The following is an 18080-nucleotide window of genomic DNA, read 5'->3' on the forward strand; positions in this document are numbered from 1 at the left end:
GAGGATAGTTCTTTTACTGTGTCAACCTCATTAAAAAATGAAACAAACACCCTTTCCAAATCTCAAAGGTAAACCTTCATTTCAACCACCGAGTTGAATGCAATGAAGCTTGGGGGGCATGCACCTTGATTTGCGTTATTATGCTGGGGGCATGCAAACTTATCATGAGCAGTGTTACTGCAGGGTTCAAGCTCGTAAAAAATAAACCCGCCATGGGCAGTGTTACTGCAGGGTTCAAGCTCGTTAAAAAATAAACCCGCCTCGAGCAGTTTTAACGCGGACTTCATGCTCGTTAAAAAATAAACATAAGCAATGAGAAAATGTTTCCCCTAGCATTTAAGCTCATTAAAAAATGAACCAATTTCTGGTAAATAACCATCGTGAATGTAGTACTACAGCCTTTGAAGCCTTGGTCGTGTTCTCATCATCACCTCCACTTTGTATTGGCTGATCATTCACCTCCACTTGATTGTTTACCCCTTTTGAGGAACAGGTTCGAAGAGTGATTCTATTAGCCATCCTTGTAACACTGCCGTGATTGGGAAATTCCAAACCTTACCTGGAATCAGCTGCTACCCGAATTTATCACTTGTTCCTAAAAAAACGAGTCTCCTTTAATCTCTTTTCAGCTGACTCGTAAAATATGAAAATATTGCCGAGCTATTGGCCTCTCCAGCTCGTTAAAGGGACCGGAAGTGCTATCCCTCCTTTAGATTTTAATCTTTTTGGACCTGAGGGATTATTACACAAAAATATCGAGCGCTTGTTTTGTTCAGCTCGTTAAAAGTATCGAAAATTCATCCCTTTTGTATTGTTTTATACTTTTTCGGACTTAAGGGATTAGATGACGAAAAAGGATTTTTGGATTTTCCTTTACGTCCCTTTTCAGACTCTCTAAAATTGAAAAGGACCGAGTTATCTTTGTCGTTAAACTCGTTAAAACCTAATAGCGACAAACATGTCCATAGCAGACAAGAACGAGTTTCACTATCGCTAGGCTCGTTAAAACATAGCGATGGGTTTGCCCGAAGGGAAAATTATAGAAAAAGCATATGTTATCCTCCTCAAGCTTGAAAAAAAATAAAGAGGTACTGGTCAGCAATGACTGGGGAAAAATTGAGAAGAAAACTTGAAGAAACTTTGTTGGTAGCAAGTCGCTCTTGAACATGACACTTTCACTCCGCATCCAAGTCGGGTTGGGTTGTTTCATTCACCGGTCATATCACCATGGTCAAATCACACCATCCACATTTGGGGTTAATGCTACCAATCCATCATGTCAGTGTCGCCGATATGTTCAAGAGAAGTCACTCAGAGAATTTACCTGTGTCTCACCCGCTGCAATACATTTAGACTCCATTCTTTCATGACCGCCACCCTAAACCTTATATCACCAGATTGTTTTCACCTCCATTAAAATCATTTGCTCTGTTCCGTGTCATTCATGTGGGATTCATTAAGGCCCTCCTATGACGGATCGCTTCTTGTCGACATCAGCTCATTATCCAAGAAGTCGATCTAGTAACACCCATTTCAGTACTTTGAAGCTTGCATGCCTCAATGGCAAGTTTCTCACTTCCGGCGACAGGTTTACATCAATGGCCTTCAACTGAAAGATTTTGCGTGGTGTTTGACGCCAAGTCCTTTATTCACACCACGTGAATTGTACTGCAGTACCTTGGGGATCATTATCATTACTGGTGATTCCTCTCGCGCCTGTTAACAACTTACATCATTGGCTGGTAATCAGGCGATGTCTTTCCATGTTCGACTCCAGAACATCTCTCACATGGATTGACTTGTACTTTGAGTGAAGATCGAACGAGATTGAAGACCCCGGATCTAGTTTCATCCATCTAGGCTGCGATATATATTCAGGAAAATAAAGACATCAAATGTACATCATTGTTGCACAAATAATCATCCAATCTATGGGATTATGGCTCCTCCAGAATCATCAGTCTACACTCAGACGATTGTTTGTCCTATGTACATGAAAATGAAATTATAAAGCTGAGCATGGGAATGCCCGCCTCAGCTAGATCATGAAAATATTATGAAGATAATGTATTGTATTGTATCTTATTATAGGTCTCCTCCCAGCTTGAAAGAACTTCGGATCCTCATGATAAAGAATTTCACCCGACATCAAAAAAGATTAACGACCTCATGCTTCAGGGGGCAACTATTATAGACATTTTTGGGCACTGCAACCCCAAGCATAAAATGTCCATAAACCAAGGGCTCCTAAGTCCCTAAAAGTGTTGTTCCAACCCCTAGAGGAACAAGGTCAACTGATTACAGCTTCTCCCAGAAGTTCTCCATGAAAAACTACTCAGAACTGGTCAAAACAGGATCATTTCACTTGCTCCATAGGCAAAGTGCATTGCATCTCACCTAAGTACACTCAGTGGGTGCATTGCATTTCAAAAATCCCTTCTATGGGGTGCGATGGGCGAGAAGAAACAAATGGCAGTGTCAATCCGCGAGGTGGAGAAGCATGGAATCTTCCAGAAACTTCTCCTGTGACATTTGCCTCTTTGAATTCGACCAAGGATGAGTAAGAGATCATCAATCTCCAAGTGGAAGCAAGAACTATCAGAGGGAAGACACTAATCAAATCACAAGCTGACTCATCTTCCTTACAGATATCAATATATGGATCCCTCATCCCAGAGATCCAGAGGCTGGAATTTTGCATCTTGTAAGGAATTGTTGTTGCTTTCTTGAGGCAACATCATAGTGTTGGGTGATCTAAGCTTTGCATGAGGTGAAGAAGGGCTTACTTGCTGAGAGGATGATGCTGGGTCAAAACAACTGGTTGTAACTCTCTTGGCTCTTTCTTGATTATCAATAAAGCTATTCAAGTTTTCCTCCATACTCTTGTGCCATTTATGTTTCATGCATTTGTATGGTCAATTTACATATGATCCTAGATTGTTTATGATAATAGATCCATGTTCTTATATAGTGTTATGCTGCTTTGATTCTACAGGTACTCCGTGAAGCTGGGTATACGAGAAAAAAAGTAGCAAAGTACTATCAGAAGAGAGAGGAATCGAACAAGGAACCAAGCGCAAGACAGAGGTTGTTCTCCTTTATTCTTCTCTCATCTATCTTTCATAAAGGAAAACGAAAGTAGTTTTACTTTGTTTGTTTCAAAGGTAGCTATCACCCTTAGTGGGATTAGCAGTTCTGCATAGACACTTTTCCCTGTAACACATGGCCACTGGTTCAGGATGTTTTCGATTCCTGTTTTGGATTCTTCAAGAATTTGTTCGACCTGTTTTAGTCACAGATCTATGATAGTCATTTATGGATCTGATTCAGATCACGGCCTCCCAACTGAAAAGCTTTTGGACCACCAAAAGTTGGTTTTCTTTTAAGCATCGACTAAGTGAGGAAATTGTTGTCTCACTTGTCCAATCTCAATCCACTTTGCATTGCTCGGCTTCGAACCTTTAAGCCCAATTCTAAGGTATTCCACCTGTCCACTACGCGTCGTCCTTACCTTTCTATCCAACACTGTATCTTCCTGCAGCTCATTAAGATATTCCGGTAGTAGATCATCAACAGAAGGCAATTGACTCTGCTCTTCAGGGTCCTCAATCATTGAAGGTTCAAACAATCTCAAGCAATCTGCATTCACGACTGAGTAGATGTGCATGTAAGCTGGCAGATCAAGGCGAAAAGAATTTTCACCAATCTTCTCAAGTGTCCTGAAGGGTCCATAGCTGATATGTTTTAGCTTCTTACCTTCACCTTGCATCTTGTCCTTGCTGATATACAGCCAGACTTGGTCTCCAACATGAAAACTATGCTCCATCCGATGCTTATCATGCCTAGCCTTGTACATGGCCTGGCTCTTTTCCAGCTGTTCTAGTACTGCCTAGTGGATCTCCTGGATCTGTTCAATGAACCTAGTTGCTTTGTCCACATCATTGTGTCCATCAACCATGGCATCTTTGCCAAATACAAAATCCAAGGGAGACCTTGGTATGAAACCAAAGCAGGTCTAAAAAGGAGATCTCTGTGTAGAAGAGTGTTTGGCTCTATTGTAAGCATGCTGCACATAGCACAAGTGCTCATCCCAAAGCTTAGGATGTTTGCTGCAATATCCTCTCAGTAACTAGATCACTGTCCTGTTTACTACTTCTGTCTGGCCATCTGTTTGTGGATGAAAAGCTGTGTTTTTCTTTAATTTGGTGTCCATTAGTTCCCACAGACTGGACCAAAACTTCCCCATAAATCGGGTGTCTCGATCAGATATAATAGAAGTGGGTAATCCAAAATGAACCCATACATGTTCAAAGAATAATTTTGCAGTTTGTTCAGCTATAATCTGTTTGCTACATGGTATCAAAATACACAATTTGTTGAACCTATCCACAACAACATATAGATAATCATGAACTTTCCTAGATTTGGGCAGTCCTCCAACAAAATCCATGGAAATACTCTCCCAAGGGTGAGAGGGAACTAGCAATGGAGTGTACAAACCTAGTTTTCTGTTGTTGGGCTTGCTTTTAGCACACATAGCACACCCTTTTACATATCTAGAAACTGTCTCATTCATTTTTGGCCAATAACAAAACCTTTGCAGCGGTGCAACTGTTTTACTTATCCCAAAGTGACCTGATACCAGAGAAGTGTGTGCTTCCCTAATTATCTTTTCTCTCTCAGTTCGTGGAATTCAGAGTTTCCCACAATGATATAAGAGTCGGTCCTTCACATGATAGTCCAATTCTTCTACTCTCTTGCCTTGACTCAAAGTTTCATATACATCTTTAAAGTCCACGTCCTGAGCATACTATTCTATGTAGCTTTCATGTAGTACAGAGTTATGCTTAAGGATGGTAGATGCATTTATAATGGGTCTAGATAACATTTCTGCAAGCTTGTTATCTATGCCCTTTTTATATCTGATGACTAAATGGAACTGTTGTAGAAAACCCATCCATCTGTAATGTCTTGATTGTTGCAACTTAGTTTTGGAGTGTAGATATTGAAGTGGCTGATGATCAGTATGTATTACTGTTTCTTTGCCCATTAAATAATGTTTCCACTTTTTCACACTCTAAACTAATGCATACAATTCTTTATCATAGGTAGGATAGTTAACTACTGCAGGATTAAAAGTGTCAGAATGATAACATATGGGTTTACCGTGCTGTGTCAACACTGCTCCCATGGCATAGTCACTGGCATCAGTTTGTATCTCAAATGGTCTTTGTAGATCTGGCAATGCTAGTACAAGTGCTCTACTAATTTTGTCTTTCAAGGTGTCGAAGGCTTTCTGCTGTTTGCCTCCCCACTGAAACACCTTGTTCAATCCTATCAAAGCATGTAAGGGAGCTGCAATTGAGGAAAAGTTTGAAATGAACTTCCTCCAATATTGTGCTGCTCCTAAGAAGCTTCTCACTTCTGAAGCAGACTTTTGTTTAGGCTAGTTTACAATGACTACCACTTTAGAGGGATCTATTTTCAATTCACCTACCCCTACTATATGACCCAAATAATTTAGAGAGGTTTTTCCAAATTCACATTTTGAGAGTTTAACATAACGTTTTTCTCTTTTCAAAACATCTAATGTCTTCTTAACATGCTATAAATGTTCTTCCCATGTTTTACTAAAAATCAGAATGTCATCCAGATACAAAATAACAAAATCATCAAGAAAAGGTCTGATTACATCATTCATTAATCTCATGAAAGTAGCAGGGGCATTGGTCAAGCCAAAAGGCATAACCAGCCATTCATACAATCCCTGCTTTGTTTTGAAAGCAGTCTTCCATGCATCTTGCTCTGCAACTCTGACCTGATGGTATCCACTGTGCAAATCCAGCTTGGTGAAATAAACAACTTCCTTCAATTGATCTAAAATATCATCTACGCGAAGAAGGGGATAACGATTTTTTATCGTTATTTTATTCAGTGCTTGGTAATCAAAGCAAATTCTCCACGAGCCATCTTTCTTTCTCACCAAAATGATTGGTGACCCACATGGTGATGTGCTAGGCCTGATGAACCCTTTCTCAAGCAACTCTTGTAGCTGCTTCTTGATTTCAACATTCTCTAAAGCAGATAACCTGTATATCCCAGTGTTAGGAAAAGGAACATCTTGCTGCAAAATAATATCATGTACTATTTCCTTTTTGGGTGGCAGACCTTGAGGTTCTTGAAACAAGACATCATACTTTGAAACAATCTTTTCTATATCAGCTTTTTTATTAGAATTATAGCCCTCAAATACATCAGTTTTATCAGTTTTCTTTTCTTTTACGACCATTAGTAAGAACTGTTTGCATGAATTTATCATTCTCTTCATCTGTCCTGAGTTTATGAGAGTATAATTATTCTTGAGCTTATGAGCTCTTACAAAGTATTTGATTCCATCTTTAACAAGTAGATACTTGTTCTCAGCTCTATAGAAAATAGCCTTTCTATCATACAAGTAAGGACTTCCTAAAAAAATTCCACATATATCCAAAGGAATCACATCTAACTCAACCTCATCTACAAATGCTGACCCAAAAGAAAACTTGAGTTTGCACTGTCTAGTCACTTGTAGTTGTGCTTTATCATTCAACCATCCTAATGGGTATGGCTTCTTATGAGGTGTTGTTGTTAATCCCAATTTCTTTACAATTGCTTCAGAAATCAGATTTACTTGTGAGCCGCTATCAAACAAAGTATCAATCTTTTGATATTTGGAAACAACTCGAATATGGAAAAGCTCATGCCCTTTTCTCTCATGTTCTTCATCAATAACATATTGAGTAGAATTACTAGTAGATGCTTCAGAATTCTTACCTTTTATACTTGTCGCTGCTATGATTGTTTTATCTCCCGAGTCTGACCCCAAATCTTTCTGAATAACTGTAGCAGTCATCTTCTTCTTGCCCTCGGACTTCTTAGGTCTCAGCTCTGGATGCAGAATCCAATAGTGCTCATCATCATGCCCCTCCTTTTTACAGTGAGTGCACGAAGATTTGCCTTTTTGTGCAGTGTTGGCCTTCCTCACTTTCCATTTCTGCTTTCTTTTCTTCTTTCTTTTGCTTACAGTGGGTTGGGATGGTCCCCCAACTTCTGGATTTCCATTCTTTCCTCTTGCTTCTAGATGAGTAGCTTGTACAGATACCTCATCTATACTAGTGGGATTAAAAATGTGGATAGTGTGCCTCATGTAGCTGTGTAGACCCCCAATGTACTTCAAAAGAGTTTCTGGTGATTCTAATGAAATACCTAACATCAAAGCTCTCTTTCGGAACTCTTGAGTATACCCTTGTACACTTTGCCCTTTCAACTGCCGAAGAGTTTTCTAACTCATCATGGCTTGTTGCATGTAGGCCAATGGATAGAACCTCTTTCTGATGGCAGAAACAAAGTCACTCCAGACAGAGATGGTCTTACCATGCTTCTTCACATCAGCTTGGGTTCTGCCTTCCCACCAAACCAAGGCAGTGCCTCCTAGGCATAGGCTTGCCAGCTAAATCTTACTCTTGTCTGAGTCTATGTTCTGCACCATGCAATACACATCAATTTGTCTTATCCATTTGTCCAACTTTTCAGCATTCAACTCTCCATCATATATAGGCAAATCAAATTTAACATCTAACTTAATCAAGGATGCTTTCTTATTATGCACAGGGCTACTAGGAGGTGTAGGGAAGCTTTTTTCTTTTCCATTCCCTTTGGAGTGGTCATGGGAATGAGGTTCATCTTCTTTTTTATCTTGCTTAGAGCTTGATGAATCCTCACCCCTATGCTTTCTAAAGTCCCTGCACATTTCTTTCACCATGGACTTTATAGCTAGGAAACTTTCTAGGAATTGAGGGTCTAGCCCTACAGAACCTTCTTCTGACATTGTCTTTCGAGAATAGACTCTCCCAATTTCAAGATTAGTTTCCACCAATTCTCCTTCTCCTAATTTGAGCTTTGATCTAGTGATCATTCACAGCTAAACCAACACAAGCTTGTCTAACCTTACAACCTAGAGCTCTGATACCACTTGATCTGATAATCACCCTATGAGTGACCTCAGTAAAGATTTATTTAACAGAAGGTATTACAGACTCATGTGCTGGTGTGTGTGTTCTGTGTTATTGAAACAACGGATCGATCAGATTGCCAATACACAGACATTTTGAATGGAAAGATAGCAGAGAAATGCAGTAAGCAGACACAAAGACACAAGCAATTTTTAATAAGGAGTTCACCCTATTCTCCAGGGCTACATCTCCGGTCCAGCTTCAGTGGTGGCCTTGTTTTATTATGTCTTTGAGTAGAGAAATTACAATACAGGGACTCAATATGAGTTCTCCTGAAGCAGAGTTTGCTTGGCAGGGTGGTTCTTGGATTCCCCAAGCCACTTGGAGTACACAAACTCTTGTTCTTCCTACCCACTCTGTGACCCTCGATCTACAGTGGAAAGAGCCAACTGTGATGCTCAATCCGGACATATTCCTCTATGGGAAGGCTTGATTCTTCAAGCTCTCTGGTGCTCGATGCTGCCTATGGTCAGCTCGGCCCTCTGTCTCCTCTGCTTGGCTTTACTGCTCTCTGTGCTCAGTCCTCCTCTCCGGGTTCACTGTTCGCTGTCTCTCTTGGTCACTTGGACTCTTCGATCTGAATCTCTCCTTTGTTTCCCCCCATTCGACTGCCTCCATTCATGGCTTTAGTCATTTGATCCTTGGCCTGTTCGTTTCCTCCTCTTCCTGCGTCGATTTGCCTGTCGCCTGTGTGCTTGGAATTCCCTATTCAGCATCAGCATAACGCTCAGGAAGTAGCCACGTGTCTCCATCGAAACTGCACCAACCCGCTTGTCGATTCGTTTCTTTCTCCACCGTGGCGATCAACAGATTCCAAATCCTCTTAAATCACGGCTTTATCCCCTGTCAATTCTGCTTTGTCTATCGGGCGCAATCTCAGCCGTCCGATCTGGGCTCCTCCAGATCCAACGTCATTCGCACGTTGAGCATGGTTGACTTGCTCGAACGATAACGCACAATCGCGGCAGTTTTTCTCTCTCCTCCGCTGCGACGCATTTACCGCTGATTGTAATCGCTCCGCTTTCTCCAAAACCTCTTACCGTTCAAGGGCGTCCCAATCAAATCGCCGGTTTCCAAGCCGTGGGTCCCACCATCATACATTGGTGCTTTTTCCTTTTTCCGCCCGCAGTCCTCTGGTTCCCCGATGTGACCAAGTGCTTAAGCCCTACCATTTCGGCCCTATTTTCCCAGTGCTAACGTGCATCGAAAACCAGCTCCTTTTCCCATTCTGGGGTTCCTAGGGGCTATTTTGACCTCCTGCGCAGTCTCCATGGGCCTCAGTCAGCGCGCTTTGACCGAGGTCCTCATCGTTCCACGCCGGCTGCCATGGCCACTGGTTCAAGGTGTTTTTAATTGCTATTTTGGATTCTTCAAGGATTTGTTCGACCTGTTTTAGTAACGGTTCTATGACAGTCGTTTATGGATCCGATTTGGATCACCTTAAGGGGAAAAAGATGAGATTTAAGGTTTCCTTAAAGTTTTGTTACACTGTGGATCGAAGTCCCTAGTATGCTCGCCAATATGTTATCACACCAATATTTCTCTAGAGTTGCAAGAAAGAAATGATTAGAGGTAACCACAAACCTACTTTGGAGATTAGGATCTAGCATTCCTAATGCTCAAAGAGAGCTCTCTCTTTATGTTTTAACTTTGTATAGTTAATTGATTTTAGGCTATTTATGATTGTACTTGGGTTTTGATTTGTATTTGGTAGCAGGATCACTTACATAGATGGATAGAGGGATGTCTTTTACCATTGGGCTATGGGGTCAAATCTCAAGCAAACAGGACATGATCAAGTTATAAAAATAGCGTTTATAGGGCAAGATAGTTGAATTACTTCAGAACTTAAGGCTGGATGGTGAAGTTGGTTTCAATCTGATCCAAAGAGCAATTAAGGGTTCCTTAGACCGGATTTTGAAGAAAGTGAAAGAGGTCAACTGGGATGGGAGAGAAATTAAGGATTCTCAGATTCGAGTATCAAAATAAAACATAGAAATGATCAACTGTTCAAAACAGAGTGTACTTAAACAAATTTTGAGATAAATTTCTAGTTAATTCATTCACTTTGATAACATTTAAGTTTATGAGATACATAAGAAAATAACAAAATTTGACAAAGAAAATACTTAATTGTAATAGCTCAATACATGAATCCTGTAATAATATCTCTTTATTACTTAGTCTAGTCTGCTAACTTGAAAATTGGTAAAATAACCCTTAGGTTTATGATCAAAATAACTCTACAAATGTATAGTAATCCACACTCAATACTTCGATTTATGAAGTATTTATACAAAAATAATTTACAAAATATCCCAAACTGTCTTGGGAATTAATCTAGGGAAAAGAAATATTTTCATGCAAGAAGATAGAGACAGATGTTCAACTGCTGTATGTTGTCCCTATTTATTAGGTTATGTTGTCTTTATGCTCTGATATTTTGTATTTTATTCTCTGCCTTGTTGTTGGTCTTCAAGCTGGATGTTCTTTTCACTCTGAACTTTCAACTGATACACTTTTACCCGATACTCTTTCATCTGGTTGGCCTGTCATTATCCTTTTATTGTGCTTTTTCACCCTTACTGTACATTTTTACATTTTGACTATGTATTTATACAATAAGTTAGTCAATTTCTCCCATGTTTCTACATTTGCTAATTGGATATTTACCATCTTCCTGTATATTTCATCTGCCTGCGTGTAATTGGAAAAAGTGGGTTCATTTACAAAAAGGTGTTTTACCTCATGCTAGAGGTAAAACATGTTCTCAAAGGTTTGATACAGGCCTTGCTAGTAGGCATTCCCTTCATAGGTGAAGTGTTTACCTGATCCCTTGCCACTTCTCTTATCCTTCTGTTGTAGTCCTCTTGTAGCATTAATTTATCATTTATTACTAAGGGATTGGGTAGACCTTTTTGCCTCAAAACAACAAACTTAACCATGAATCTATCTATAGCCAGTTGCATGGTTTGGCACTTATCTTCCAGGTTTAGCATTAAATATTTTTTGGGGAGCACCCTTTTTACTTACAATATTGTACTTGTCCTGTCAGGTATCTCCAATTCCTGCAATTCATACTTATTTTTGGAGTTAAGGAAGTGAATGATTATAGTGGCTTCCTCTGGCATGTCTCCTAGTTCTGCCTTAACTCTCCGTATGGCTTCTGTAGCTTCTTTCATTAAGTCACTCTGCTCAAAGATTACTTGAATGGATGGCCAATTATCATTGACAGAGTCAATGATATTGACCCATAACTGTTCCTTCAAAGTCAATTCCTTCTCCAAGCTTTTTATCCTTTCATTCATCCTGGTTGATTTCCGCACTTCTTCTTTGTGCGTAATATATGCAAGCTTATAGTCAGTCTGTAGACTGGTTATTTTTTCCTTGATCTTGTTCATTTAAGTGGTCTGAATGGACATATCTTCCATTTCCTTGACCAATTTACTAGCCTCATCACCTCGCTGAGCTACTGTTGTTGACCCTGTTGCTGATGCAGACACTATAGACGTTGTGAGGGCAATAGCCAGTGGAGCTATAGGAGCTAGTGATGCTGTCAAGGTGGATGGTACTGCAGTAGTAATTGATGGGCTAACAGTGGCAGGGGTAGTCTCAAGACTAGCTTGTTTTAACTGTATCAAGCTGTCTAACTCCTTTTCCATTTCCTTTAGTTGATCATTCAAATGTAAAACTAGGTCCATCATCTCCTCCTAATGAGTTTGGCTCTCAAGGACCTCTTTTCTATGGATGCTCTGAATGAGGAAGTTTTAGTTGTTTTTTGAGAGCTGCGATGTCCTCATTCTTCTTCTTGATCAATTTCTCAGCAGCTTTGATGTCATTGGGATCATGTCCCAGTTCAATTACCAAGTCCTCTAATGACTTGATCCTGTTGTCCTTGGCCTGTGAGGAGGCCTTTTCCAATTTTTATTGTGCTATAATGTTGTCCAATGAACTTTGCAGCTTATGTGCAGCCATGGATTTTCCTGTTAAGGTGGAGTAGATCATCTCACCTGCCTGCTTGTGGAATTCAATCTGGTCAATGGGATGAACATCCCTGGCCAAAACCTCAAAGTTTGTTTTCCTGTAGTCAGCTGATGTTTTTGGCTACTAGACAGTAGGTTGCATGAAGGACACCTGCATTTTTCCTGTTTTGATGTCAAAAGCTAACATCAACCTGCTTTGATTTTCTGGTGTGTGCTTGAAGTATTGAGCATAGGTTTCAGCCTTCAACTTCTCATTTCTCAATTTGATTTCCTTGTATCTATCCTTGATATCCTTTTCTTTATCCGTTGGCCTGGTGAATGAAGAAACCTCAACACTAAGTTGTCTCTCAATCAATTGAGTGTTAGATGTTGAGGGTTGCTGTGTTTCTCCTAAAGTTGTTGTGCCTTTGCTTATTTCCACCATTGTATCAGTGTCAGTGATTTCCACTGATTCAATGGTGTCCTCCTGTTCAGTTACAGGATTAAGCTTGGACCTTTTCCTATAACTGATCTCAAACTGCTCATCTTTGGTTTCCAATGTTTAACTTGAACCCTCCTCCTTTTTTCTCTTCGGGTTTCTCTCCTCATTTGTAGGAGTCTGTAAAACAGGAGGAATATTCATTGGTTCTCCTAGTTCTGGAACCTGCAAGAAGGAAATTTCATCAATATGTATGTCTACATTAATCAATGTATTTTCTATATCCACTATAGTTCTATCCATGTCAATTAGAGTGTTTTCCAACCATTCTGATTGGTTGGCAAACCTCTCAATGTCTGGATCTGGGATGATGGATGAAAGGTCCCAACTTGAACTTGATCCTCAGTTTATTTATGACTCTATGAAGCTCATACTGCCATATAAAACTGTTTTTGAACTTCATTTGCTATAAAATCTTATCTGCCTCTGGTCAAGCTTCTTTGGTATTACAAATGAAGGGGCCCAACTAATTTTCATTGTGAATTGGCTTTTCTTCCTAGCTGCTAGGAAGTTGACTTCATCAGAATTGATAATCTGCCTAAAGTATTCTAGTGCAAATATCCTCATTGGGAGGTATTTGGACAGTTTGTAAGGGGAAAGTTGGCATCCATAAATTCTTATTTCTGTGTGGTTCTGGTATAGATACCAATCTCCCACCTTATTGTTCTTGGCCAACTGTAACACCCTTTTGATCTCTTGGTTGATTCTGGGCTGAGGGCTACTGGTTAGCATATTCATGACTGGATGGACAAATGAATCAAAGAAGTCCTTGTAAGTAAATGTAATGGAGTAACTTTGGATCAATGGTGTCTAACATATGACTGATCTTGGATTTCCTTTGGTATCCAACTTCTAGATGCTGACAGGGAATTTATCTGACTGGTAGTATAAAAACATGTGCAATAATACAGATGAGTACTTGAAGACTCTTTCAGTAGGTAATCTGGTGAATTGCTAATGCATCCTATCTGCTATGAACTAAGCATAATTGTAAATTACAACAAAGTCTTGACTGGGCTAAAGATGGAAAGAAAGGCCAAGGAAACCTCATCCACATGCTCATCTGTGGTGTAACCTAAAATGCAAGAGAGCATGGTAATAATCTGTCTACCTCTCTCAGAAAAAATGGTGGCAGGATAAGGAAGGCTATCTGTGGGAGTATGACATTCCTTTATGATGAAATTTTGGAAAATTTGGGCTATTCTAGGAAGGTCTAACTTGGTATAAAGGTCCAACAATTCTCCAATAGATAGTGGGGTCTCATTAGGGCTTGGTTGGACCTGCAGCATTTGGTTAATGGATTCTGCAGTGATGGTAAACAAAACTTGTTGGTCAAGGGTGACAATGGCTATCTTGCTGGGAATGTAGCAAGCATGATAGAAGTGGATGATGTATGGGAATGGATGTACTTCTGGAAACAACTATTTGGGAAAATTAGACTCCCAAAGGTGAATGTCATTGTTCTGGTTTTAGAATCTGTCCTTACTCTAGCAGTGGAGCTTTAGAGGGTAGGCAAGGGAAGTTGTGTCCTTTTTTTCGAAGTCTTTGTCTGCTAATGCAAGGTGGTCGATGTCTAGGTGAAGGGTTTGTAGAGGTCTCATGTCCAGAGAAGTTTTGGAAGCCATAATTGGGTTTAGAGATTTGAATTAGGCTTTGAAGGGTTTCAAAAGTGAGGTTTGGAAGCTTCTGGTATAGTGAGAGGGTAATTATAGTCTGTAAACAATGTTTGGGGTGTGTAATAGGCTTCTTTTCAATTTAGGAAAGCTTCTTTAATTAATTCAATTAATTAAACATTTCAATTAAACTGTGCGTTTTCAAATTGAAGAGTCATTCTGATTTTTCCCAAGAATACTTGGAAATTGATGGTCTAGCCTGCAAACTAGGTTCAGTGGTGAATGCAGAGGGTATGGTGGCTTCAATTGTCCACTGGTTGCTTCAATTGGGTATCCAGAGCTTCTTCAGGCAGCAGACAGTGGTCAATTTGGTCACAGAGGTTTCAGGGTGTCGCAATGGCTAAGCAGCAGTTGCAGTGAAAAATGAGCGAAAAGAGTGAATTGGGGCTTTTCAGACCTTTTAATGGGTAATAGTCACATTTTGGCGCAGAAACTATAAATGAACATGGGCAATTTTCAGCTTGGGCAGGGAGGTGGTTTTTTGGGCCATCACACCGCTTTTGGAGGGCAGGCGGTCTTTTTCGTGAGCACGCGATCTAGCCTGGGGCCGCCAGGTAGGAGAAAAGCGCCCAGGAAAAACTGTGAATCTCGCATGCTCTCAGGTTCTTCTCGATCGGATAATGAACCCACGCAATATGGATGTGCACCGTTGGAGCTGGGGTTAGGAGATCGGAGGGTGATCGTGTGGTTAAGATGCACGGAGGGAATTAGGAAAGGGATTTGCGGGGCTCAGGGTTTAATTACATAGAAATGTAACTAGTTAACCAATAAAGTCGGGTGTTCAATATAAACATATGGTTAATTAAGGTGGGGCCATGTTTTATGTGGCGAGGGGTTTTTTAACTACACCAAAGGTTGGTGGGTTAAAAAGGTTTGTCGGGGAAATATGAAATGGGGAGTTAATTACAATAATGCGAGGTCAAAAACTTAGGATAAGGGGGTTTTAATGGGTCTTGAAGGGAAACAGGGAAATTAATACGGGGGAAAGTAATATTTGAAATGGGGAATGGGTTTCACACTAGGGAAAAGGGGTTTTGGGTAGGGAGATGATTTTTGAAGGGTAATTAGTAGGGAAATGTGTGAAACCAAGGGGTAAAGGTCAAAAAGAGGGGACAAAGGGTATTTATAAGTGATAGAGGGATAATGGGGAAATTAGAAAATAAGCATGTGGGGGTATAATGAAATGAGGGGAAATTAGTTAAACAAGCTTTTGAATATATTTTCTTTCTCACATTTCCTCCTGCACATGAAACATAGGATTAAGCATGATAAATGTGCTTTTGACTCAGTAACCTTGTGCATTTGCAACCTTTCTTCTACCTACCCTTTATTTATCCTAACATTTTCTCTTCATTTATTGGGTGCATTTGAGTTTGTTGACCCTTTATTTCCTTTTCTTTTGATAAGAAAACTATCTAATTCTAACATGATAACTTCGAATGGCTCAAATTAACTAATGAGTTCATTTTTATTCTCTACATAACAACTGTTCTACCAAGGTTAAACAGTTTGGTTAGATGCTAATTCTCTATCTATCAACATAAAATTTAAAGCATGAATGAGTCAAGATTAAGCTATTTGACCATCATGGATTGTGTCATTTCTAACAAGATGCACACAACCTTATTTTGCATAATAAAGTAAAAAGTAGTGGCACTTGAATTTTCACACTTTCATGATCTGTTTTATTTCTTTTTGGGGTTCATATTTTCACTTTTTTGATCTTTTTATTTCTTTTTGTCCTTTGATTATTCTTTTAGGACATACCCTCTTTACATTTTTTAATTTTTAATATGAAAAACATTTTGCAAAAAGCAGAACTATGTACAATATTAAAAGACTAACTATAGCCAATTCAAAATTATGAATCCTATTATTATAGGACCCTAACATGATGAACGTCAAATGTCATCACAATTTAACAAAATAATGATGTTGTGATATGATAGGAAAAACCATTAACAACAATAGTCAACCATGTTTAACTAAGTCAACCATAATCTCCCTCGTCAAACTAAGGTCAAACAAAACCAACCATGGTCATATGTGGTCAAGCATAGTAACTTGTAGAGAGAATGGTCAAACATGGTCAACAAGTTGAGGATGGGCAACCACAATCAACCAAGGTCAAGCATAGCTAGAACGTGGTCAATAATGGTCTACATGGTCAACGTTGTTGACTATAGTTAACTATGGCCAACCATGTATAGCATGGCCAAGATGGTCAACCATGGTCAACATGGGGATCATGGCGAGCTTTATTCAACAACAATAATCTATAGGTAAATGATGACAACCTTTGTCTACCATGTTTAGCCAAAGTCAACCATAAGTCGACCATAATCACCCATGGTCAAGCAAGCTCAATCATGGTCACCAATTTTAACCATAGTCAACCTTGCTATACCATGTTCAAACAGGCTCAACCATGGTTGACAAACATTAATGTAACATTAATATTACAATGGTCAATATTGATGTAACAAAATCAATTATTACATTAATGGTTGACTGTGGTCAATTTTGATCATCCATGGTCAACCTAGTCAACCCTCTTCATCCACAGTGAACCATCAACAGCTATGATTAATCCTCAAATACGATTTTTAACCATAGCCAAACAATGTCAACTATAGTCAACCTTAATTTACTAATCAACCATACTCACGTTGATTATGAGGTAACACAAACACATTAATAAAATTGTTGAAAGAAACATGTCATTATTAATTTTAAAAAGTGGAAAATCAAGTTGATAAATATATATCAATCACTTTATTAATCCACTTTAAAATACTAAAACCATCTTTATTTATCATGATTGAATACACATAATAGACTCTTTCTTTTTTTGGTTAATCCAATACTATTATGACCTATATACGAGTTTGATTAGCATGAGGTAGATTGAAGTCCCTAGCCATATGGTACACTCACTCATATTATGCAGAATCATCCTCTAAAATGGACTTTTAAGAAATTTTGATGGACCTTTTATTCCACTAATAGTGTGCTTGGATCTACATCTCCTTCCTCTCATGTGGAAAAGGGCCATGAATTTGACTAACCGTTGCCCAGATCTTACAGGGTAACTGTGCTAAAAACAAATTGCATTGGCTATGCAGTACTGTGTAAAGACGAACACGAAATACGAGCCTGCAATCTTTTTCTACTACTTGTATCTGCATTCTGCATGAAATTTATGTCCTTTCATTTCTGCATGTTCTTGTATCATCTATGATGCCATCCATCTCATCGTTGAATGTACATTTTTTAATGGACATCTTCCTTAGTATAGTGTCTCGTCCTTGTTTGTACAAGAATCCATGTACAAGTGTGTCACAAACTACTTTGATGGAAATACCTTTTTCCTTCTCTTTAGGTTTTCCTTCTTGTGCTTTTCCATTATCTAGAAACTCTGCAATTTATTCCAGTACCTTGGGAGCTCTCTTTACTGTAAATAAATTTGTTTTACCTTGGGAGCTTTCTTTAGTGTAAATAAATGTGCATATGGTCAATCATCACCAATTCTGATCAGTTCTCCATTTTCAATTCTTTATAAGTGATATGGTATTACATGGTTCTTTCCAAATATTTCAAATTCAAAATTTTAGGAGCAGTAAGAACCAGAGACATATTCGTACTTGATGTAAGGGTTTGTTAACGAGTTACTTGAGTGCTCGTAGATTTATAAAGAATATGAAGTGGTTAGTTTACAAATATGTTTGTTTCAAAATACCATTCTCAATCCTGCTCTTTTTGTTGAATATCTCGTTATTATTTTATTTAACTTTGAGATGCAAGATAAACTGGGTCATATACAATCACTTTTCATGGATGAATTGGTATGGAATTCACACAAAATTTCACACGAACAGAGAATAATTTTTTTTTC

The sequence above is a fragment of the Pinus tabuliformis genome, chromosome 2_2 (assembly GCF_031772625.1).
Source record: "Pinus tabuliformis cultivar Carrire ecotype Pingquan chromosome 2_2, CPIR1, whole genome shotgun sequence".
NCBI classification, from domain to species: Eukaryota; Viridiplantae; Streptophyta; class Pinopsida; order Pinales; family Pinaceae; genus Pinus; species Pinus tabuliformis.